This window comes from Odontesthes bonariensis, chromosome 11 (genome assembly GCF_027942865.1).
Source record: "Odontesthes bonariensis isolate fOdoBon6 chromosome 11, fOdoBon6.hap1, whole genome shotgun sequence".
Classification (NCBI taxonomy): domain Eukaryota; kingdom Metazoa; phylum Chordata; class Actinopteri; order Atheriniformes; family Atherinopsidae; genus Odontesthes; species Odontesthes bonariensis.
Window position 1 is genome coordinate 38,607,281 of NC_134516.1, and position 7,310 is coordinate 38,614,590.

General features: G+C 40.4%; 1 long non-coding RNA gene across 1 annotated transcript; it reads left to right on the forward strand.

Moving 5' to 3' along the window:
* Window positions 1-212: 212 nt before the first annotated feature.
* Window positions 213-1,309, forward strand: LOC142391455 (uncharacterized). Its single transcript, XR_012770575.1, has 3 exons — window positions 213-382; window positions 941-1,038; window positions 1,270-1,309. It is a non-coding gene; the product is annotated as an uncharacterized LOC142391455 (long non-coding RNA).
* Window positions 1,310-7,310: the final 6,001 nt, after the last annotated feature.

Sequence of the window (7,310 nt, forward strand, 5' to 3'; positions counted from 1 at the left end):
ACGTTTGGGATTTATTCAATTTTTAGAGAGTATTAAGAGAATTTGGGTAAAAATGTCAATACGGTGTAACCACAAAAACATGAACCAAATAATTACACTTGCTGAAAAAAATGTGAAATTCTCTCTGAAATCCCTTATAAAATAATCTGGCATGATCTTGCATGAGAACTTTACAATATGAATTAAAAGTAATGAAATCCCATTGTTCTGAATATTTTAATGAATATGGGGAATCATGTCTGTCACATCAACCACTTGAAATGTCAAGTGGTGTAACCGCCATTTAAGGAGCCATTTTGTAAGTATTTAGTCAGAAGATCATGTGACAGGAAATGATGTCACAGAGAAGGACCCCTGAAGACCCCAACTGCTATGAGTCAAGGTTAGTAACTCTCTTTAAAATTGTTAATAATTAAGTGTTTTTAGGCCATGGTCAGGCAAGCTTAGTTTACATGTCAAATGGTATGACCTCCTTAAAATGTTGATAAACCATTATAATCATAAAATATTGAATTTGATGTAAAAACTGTGGTTGAATATTCACATAAAGGTCAAGTGTGTACATAGTTGTCCATAATAATGCCTACAAATTTTGATTTTAAATAGAAATGTCAAATGGTGTAACCGGTTACACCATTTGACTCCTTTCTGTTTGAGGCCAATTTGATCAGATTCAGGCCAAAGAGTATGTAATTTAAGGTGGCAATTATATTATTTTTCTCATTTAAATAGTGACTAACTGTAGCATGAACAGTAGCTTTAATAGGGTTTCATTTAGATTGTATTTTAAGTGATTTTTGAAATGTCAATATTTTTATTTAAAATTTTAACTTCCACAATATATTTTGATTGTTTTATTATGTTGTATGTAAACATGTTTAAATAATACAAAAAATAATACATTTATTATAAATAAAGTGTACTTCTTGTCCCCCAATAGATGCCACTTACAAGCAAGGAAAAAGTGGCTCGCCACAGAGCGCAAGTGAACGCAGATCCTGCTGCTAAAGCAATTTACCTGGCAAAAAGACGGGCAAGGTAGTGCACACGCAACAGCATGCACACACACACATTCGGACACAGGCATGCAAGCACACACACACACACACACACACACACGCACACACACACACACACACACACACACACACACACATTTTTCATGTGAAGAATAAAGTCAGTGATGTAGATAGGCTGTGGAAATGAGAGGATGATTTATTATTCTAGATATAAAAGGCTAATTGTTTTATTTTTACATTGTATTTATAGCTACCAAAGGAGGAAGGGAGAGGGAAAGATTGTGAACACCCCAGTAGCACAGCTCTCCAAACAGAATCAGGAGAAGATGAGGAAAAGGTGGAAGCAGTACCAGAGACAGTATAGGGAGAACAAAAGGGTACTTATTGATGTTCTACACCTCACTCCCCCATCGATGAACACATCAGGAGATGACCAGCATGTTGGCCCTCTGGAACCCACAGTTAACCTTCCAGATCATGACTATGTGCAGCCAAACGTGGAGATACCACAGGCCTCCTCAACCCCTTTAAAGGCAGTACAGAAAAGAAGCAGACAAGAAAGTGAGGCGCTTAAGAATAGTGAAAAGCTCAGGTCTGAACTCCGCCGAATTAAGAGACAACTTAAGACAGCAAATTCAAAGACACAAAGGCTACGAAGGAAACTGGACAAGCAAAAGAAAGCAAAAGATCAGGAAGTCAGAGAGGAAAAAACAGAGGGACAGAAAGAAAAGTTCAGAGGAGAAAAGGGAGCAAGTGGTCAGCTTTCTTCACAGAGAGGAGAATAGCCGCATGTTGTCTGGCAGAAAGGACACTGTGTCAAAAAACAAACTCGAACAACAAAGCAGAGGACTACTTCCCTCCCTTAAAGACATCCATGCCAGCTACAACGGAACGGTCTTGAAACACTACAGACTGTCATACAGACAGTTCGTCAGATACTGTCCATTTTACATAACTCCAGCCGAAGATTCGGACAGGAATTCATGTGCATGCATTGATCATGAAAATTTCAAGCTCATTGTGGAAAAATTGTACCAGAGAGGCATTGTTCAGACACACAGCATTTCAGATCTGCTTGCTGGTATTGCAAGTGATACATCCAGCGAACAGTGTATGTATCGTGTGTGTGTAAAATGCTGCTACAATGAGGTGGAATTTGAGGGCCCTCTGGAAGAAGACACTCTAACCTGGCAGCAGTGGTCGAGGATCACCAAAAAAGAGGAGGGAAAAACATACACCAACTTTGCCAAGGTGACGCAGACTGGGAAGACTGCTGACCTTCTTGCTCTTCTCAACATGAAGCTTGACTCTCTGGCCAAACACCAGTTCAACTGGATCCACCAAGTCAAAGCTCTCAGAGAAAAGAAAGAAACACTACCAGATGATGAAATCTGCATCCATGTAGATTTCTCAGAAAACTACAGCTGCAAATTGAATACTGAGATTCAGGCTTTCCATTTTGGTGGCAGCCGCAAGCAGGCCACCATCCATACCTGTGTGGTATACACAGCACAAACATCTTACTCATATGCCACTGTCTCTGCCTCGCTCTGCCACGATGAGCGTGCTGTGTGGGCACACCTGGAGCCTGCGCTGAAGGATGCCATCATGAAGTGCAAATCACCACCTTCTGCGGAAAGGGCGCCCCTGATGGTGTTGGTGGGGCCGTAAAGCGGCTTGCGGATGCAGCAGTCCTGAGGGGGAAGGATTTGCAGACTCCAGAGGATGTCTTCAACTTCCTGAAGGATGAGTCCAGTGTCCGTTGCTACTGGATATCAGAAGAAGAAATCAATCTATATGATGAAAAAGTCCCGGCCTTCGTTCCAGCTGTAAAAGGCACACTCAAGATACATCAAGTGACCTGTGAAGAGCCAGCTGTCATTCAGTACCGGGACATTTCTTGCTTTTGCAGAAGATCCAATGTCTGCAAGTGTCATGGGCCAACTGCAGTCGATTTCCGGGATCCACCAGCCACCACTTCAACACCTGACAGCGTGGAGGATCAGGAAAGTAGGCAAGGAAAGTTTGCTCTAGCTCGATACGAGGGCAAACCATTTGTGGGGCAAATCATTCAGGTGGTTGGGGATGAAGTTGAGGTAAGCTGCATGCAACAGCTAGCTGAGAAGAATGTCTTCACCTGGCCTCATCCACCTGACATCTTGTTTTATTACGAGTCTGATGTTCTCCACATTATTTCTGAGCCAGAACCTGTGAACTCACGCCATTCCAAACTAACAGAAGATGCCTGGAAACAGTTCCAAGCACACAACTTGAAAGGTTAATGTCTTTCTTCTACAGACTCAACTTTTCTGGGCAGAAATATTTAAACTCTTACGTTTCTGAGACGCTGTTTCACTTATATTGTTATGTTAATGTTAAATAATTTGTTCAGATCTCAACAGATGGCATGAACTTACACTGATGGTTCTCGGGTTTTTAAAAGTGTAATCAGAACAGTTTAGTGATGAAAGAAATGAATGTTGATACTCTCTCACAATGAATGATGATACTCTCTCTTTCTTTCTTTCTTTCTCTCTCTTGTTCTCTCACACACACTCTCTTTGAAAGCAAAGGCTGTTATTTTACAAACTGAAATTGTATGAGAATAGATCACAAGTTAATCCTGTTTCTTCTTGGTTGTTAAGATATGATCTTACTCACTCTTTCACTCACTCTTATTCTCTTTCACACACACTTTCTCTTACTCTTTTTGAAAACAATGGGTATAGACTGAAATTGTATGAAATCTGAACTGAAATAGAACACAAATTAATCCAGAATAGATCACAAATTAATCCTGTTGTTGCAATCCATTGTTGTTATGAAATCATTTTTGACATGGAGTATTAAAATATCCAATTCAGTTTACCTTGATGACTATTTTCTGTGTCAATTTCTTGTCCTTTTGCTGTAGATGTTTTATGTTTTATGGTCAGTTGGTGTAACCGATGTGTTTTCCAAAAATCTCATATTATACAAAAAAGTTACTATGGATGAGATTTAAGTATTCAAGTACACTGTAGTAATGTGTTTTAAAACCATTTTTACCCAACTGGTCAAGGAATATGCAGAAAACTTAAATGTTTACAACATACTGTCTTGCTCGGCTCGATAAAAAATCCATGTAATCTAAATTTAAAAATAGATATAACAAAATATTTTTCTTGTGATATTTGAAAATCAATTACTTGTTTTCATGGCTACACTTACATAAAATCTTAGAGGGTGAAATATCAAATAAATATGGATATTTTTTTGGTTACACCATTTGACAAAATAATGGGCCATTAGCTCTGTATTTGCTTAAAAATGGTAGAAATGTCATATCAAATACTATGAAACCAACAGAAATGCAAAATATACATTCTAACGGTCTTTGGTCATGTTGTTTTAAAGGGATAGTTCGCCTCTTTTGACATGAAGCTGTATGACATCCCATATTAGCAATATCATTTATGAACATTAACTTACCCCCTGCTGCGTCCTGTGAGCCGAGTTCCAGCTGAGTTTTGCGTTCCACGAAGGTAGTCCGGCTAGTTGGCTGGGGACACAAAAATAAAGCGTTTTGCTTCTCAAAAAAATATGCGTTCAAAAGGGTGATACATTTGCATCATAAAATGTTGTCCAGGAAAAAGTCAGACCTCACATCGCTTGGCGCTATTTTTGCCTCCCTTGATATCAATGCGTCCAATGTAAACTGTGCAGACCGAAGAGCAGACCGAGCAGCAAACACCGTAACAGGTGCAGCTGTCGCTAGGTGGCTAGGGACTGTTTACATCCATTGCCTCTGTTTTGACCACATTAACTTTATATCCAGAGTAGAACCCATATTTGGTAATGAGCTCCTTAAGATGTGGTATGGTGGATACGGGTTCTCTTAAGTACAGCAAGACATCGTCTGCATATACCGTATTTTCCGCACTATAAGGCGCACATAAAAGCCTATAATTTTCTCAAAAAACGAAAGTGCGCCTTATAACCCGGAGTGCTTCATATATGGATTAATTCTTGTTGTGCTTACTGACCTCGAAGTGATTTTGTGTTGTACACGGCGCTCTGTCAAAATGTTTTAGTAAGACTTTGGTAAACTACAAAGCCGCACCGCAGCTTTACGGCTACAGTAGTCATGAGCATAGCGGAGTAATATATATTGTGCGCGCGCACATCTCACCGATGCTATCAAAAAACAGAGTGAAGCAAACCAATTCGGAGCTTGCCATCATTCCAGGTGGATTAACTAAAGAACTCCAGCCGCTTGATATTGGTGTCAACAGCGCGTACAAAGTTAAACTGCGAGCTGCGTGGGAGCAGTGGATGACAGAAGGTGAACACACATTCACCAAGGGAGGGAGACAGCGCCGGGCGACTTACGCTACTATCTGCCAATGGATCGTGGATGCCTGGGCTAAGGTATCAGTCTCAACTGTGGTCCGAGCTTTCACGAAGGCCGGAATCATCACTGAACTGCCAGGTAACAGCAACGACACTGACTCGGATAATGACGAGAGGGATCCGGGCATGCTGGATGCCGTAATCACCCAACTGTTTAACTCGGACACTGAAGATGATGAATTTTAGGGATTTGTGGACGAGGAATGAACTGAAAAAGTGTGTGTATTGTGTTCAATTATACGTGTTATAACTGAACAATTTTGTGAATTATTGTGAATACGTTACGGTTTGATTTAGCGGTAGCTATCAGACTTGAGCAAGGTTGGGAGTAGGGATGTAACGGTTACCGGTTGAAGGTAAACCACAATAAAAAGAGTTGACCATAACCATTACCGCGTTCATTTCAAATATCATTAATATCCCGGTTAATAACACGGCATGAAAACCATGAGTTGAATCCTTCCCAGCCTCATCCGAGTTCTTAATTTGTCGCGCATGCTCACTGCGCAGCCTACAACGTGCATTTCTTGAAGTTGGAGTCATGGCCGAAGGTGTAGATGACAGCACTCAGAGTCAGGACATTTATCCGCCCTCTAACAGGACTAAATCCGAAGTATGGGCATATTTTGGTTTTTATAAGAATGCCGGGGGACAGTTGATAGAAGATGGTTATCCTGTCTGCAGAACATGCAGGAAAAAAGTTTCCGCTAAAGGTGGCAATACGTCAAATCTCCTTGCTCATCTCCGTGATCATCACCCACAACTGTATAGCCGGCAATGAAACGTAAGTTAACGTTTCAGCTCAAATGCATAAATAAATGGTGTGGGGACATCGGGTTGAAGCAGAATGCAATGATCCGTCTGTCTAACTTTTTAATAACGTGTCAATAATCTAAACAGATGCCTACGGCACGTGCACATGTTCGTTCAGCGGTGTTAGTGTGGAGCTAATCGGGACACAACGTTAGCCTCAGAGCTAGACGGGTGCACATTTGAGTTGCGTTTATCATACAGTTGTAGGCTACAGACGGAAAAATAATTCAAAATCGCACAAATTCACCTGTGTTTTGCCCTGTAAGATTGTATTTCACCCCGTTAGCCTGTATTTTGCTCTGTAACACTGTATTTCGTTTTAAAATAAACGCAACAACATTCGCAGTCTGAAACTGTGCAGACTTGCCGTGGCAAAACGCATGATAGACCACAGTAATATCAGATTCGGAAATAGTTCAAAAGCCGGTATTGCGTGCTCAGGTCAACAAACGTATTTCTGCATCAATTCCCATAACCCCGCGATCCGACGCCAGCTGGTCTGACATGCATGCTTATCGCTATGCATTGGAAGAGTGTGATCACATGGGAAATTGCGGACTTGGTGCGAAAGTCTCTCCTTAAAACTTTCCGTGATGCTAATAATAATGATCATAATATAATGAATATAAGCTGTTTACATGCTGCACTCTTGTTCCTTTAATGTTAATTGTTGATGTTTTTGATAAGATTTTGCAATATAATAAACACTGTTGCACCTTTTTCAGCTTGTGTAGGCCTATCAGTGCTTTCTGAACAGATTGAACACACTTTTAAAAATACCGCGATAATACCGAAAACCGTGAAGTTTGGTCACTAAAACCGTGAGGTTAAATTTTCACACCGTTACACCCCTAGTTGGGAGTTATTGTGAATAAGTTTAATAAAGTTTGACTGACTGACTTATCTGACTGTTTTGTTTCGCTTAATGCGCCTTATAGGCCGGTGCGCTTTATATATGAAAAAAGATAGAAAATAGACCATTCATTGACAGTGCGCCTTATAACCCAGTGCGCTCTATAGTGCGGAAAATACGGTAATGATATTTGTGTTCTTCTCCATTTATTATAGTACCTTTTATGTTATTAT